The sequence below is a fragment of the Meriones unguiculatus genome (genome assembly GCF_030254825.1).
Source record: "Meriones unguiculatus strain TT.TT164.6M chromosome Y unlocalized genomic scaffold, Bangor_MerUng_6.1 ChrY_unordered_Scaffold_23, whole genome shotgun sequence".
Taxonomy (NCBI): domain Eukaryota; kingdom Metazoa; phylum Chordata; class Mammalia; order Rodentia; family Muridae; genus Meriones; species Meriones unguiculatus.
In genome coordinates, this window is record NW_026843709.1 from 31005446 (window position 1) to 31007149 (window position 1704).

Below are 1704 nucleotides of genomic sequence, written 5' to 3' on the forward strand. Positions count from 1 at the left end.
ATTACCAACAAAAATATTTATAGACATTTAAAGAAGCATTCCCAAATTCATACACAGCTACTCCTGATGAGATGTGATAGACTAGGATCAGGCTAAGATGAGAAGGAAGTAGATGAAGACCTCCTCTATCAGTATACTTGGGGAGGAGCATGTGTGGAGAAGGGGAGAGAAGGTGTCATTGAGAGGGGGTTAGGGTGTTGGGGGGATACAAAGTGAATAAAGTATAATTAATAAAAATTAAAATAAAAATATGATTCCTTTTGGATTTATATTATAGGAGAGGGAATGTCTGGGAATGACCATATTAGATAATATAATTCATGTTGGAGTTATAATATAGAAGGGTGTGCTTTGAAGTTGATATGCCTATGAAAGTGACCACACAGAATGGTGTCTCTGTCTCTCAGTCTCTGTCACTTTACATGACTGTTTCTGTTAGTCGTGGTCTCTTTATATCTGAATCTGTCTCTGTAGCTCTCTCTATCTCTTTCAGTCTCCCACTCTCTCCCTGCCACTTGTGGTTCAGTATGAAATGCTGTCAGTTTTGGTGAAGGACTACAACAAGATGAGTGCTTGCTGACATGACATCATGGATAGTCTCTAAATATATAAGCAATGTCCAAATTAAACACTTTTTTCCAAAGATTTGCCTTGGTCAATGAGCATTTTCAACGAATGAGTTCATATCTGTGCATATAACAAATAATAATGGAATCTGTGATAATGTGAAACTCACAAGTCAAGGACACATGAATTTATTAATGACCACAAGAAAGAAATATGTGGTGTTTGCTTTGGCATCAAATATACTAAAATTGGAATGACACAGAGAGTATTAGCATGGCCTCTCCACTAGATGACACACAAATTCGTGAAAAGTTTGCATTTTTTTTTTGAGAAATTAAAACACAAATGGAAGAAATTGTGGACAGAAAGAACTTAGGGAAGAAAACAGGAACTACAGAGTAATCAGAAACAATAGACTACAAGAGATGGAAACAAGAATCTAAGGTGTGGAAGATACAATGGAAAAAAATCAATGTATCTGTCAAAGAAAATGTTAAATCTAAAAAATTCCTGACACAGACCTCCAAGAAATACAAGACAACATAAAAAGAAAACCCTAAGAATAATAGAAATAGAGGAAAAAGAAGATTCTGTCCTCCAAAGCCCAGATATATTTTCAACAAAATCATAGAAGAAAATTTCCCTAACTTAAAGGAGAGGCCAATAAGAATACAAGACCGTTACATAACACCCAATAAATTAGCACAAAAATCTTCTATCACATATTAATGATAACAGTAAGTACATAGAAGAAAAAAAATACTAAAAACTGTAAGGGAAAAAGGCCAAGTAACATATACTGGCAAACCCATCAGAATCACATCTGATTTCTCAACAGAGACTATGAAAGCCAGAAGGGCCTGGAAGAATATCATGCATGCCCTAAGAGAACAGACAAATCAGCCCAGGCTATTATATCCAGCAAAACTTTCAGTCCTCATAGATAGACTGAGACAACAAGATATTCAATGACAAAAACAAATTTCAACAATACTTACACACAAATCCAGTGTTACAGAAGACACTAGAAGGAAAATTCAACCCAAGAAAACTAGCTACTTTCAAGAAAAAACAGGAAATAATTAATCTCATTACAGTAAAACAAAAATCAACCAAGCACACAAACTTACTACCACA

General features: G+C 34.9%; 1 non-coding gene across 1 annotated transcript; it reads left to right on the plus strand.

Moving 5' to 3' along the window:
* Window positions 1-789: 789 nt before the first annotated feature.
* Window positions 790-891, plus strand: LOC132651614 (U6 spliceosomal RNA). The gene has a single exon (XR_009589199.1). It is a non-coding gene; the product is annotated as a U6 spliceosomal RNA (small nuclear RNA).
* Window positions 892-1704: the final 813 nt, after the last annotated feature.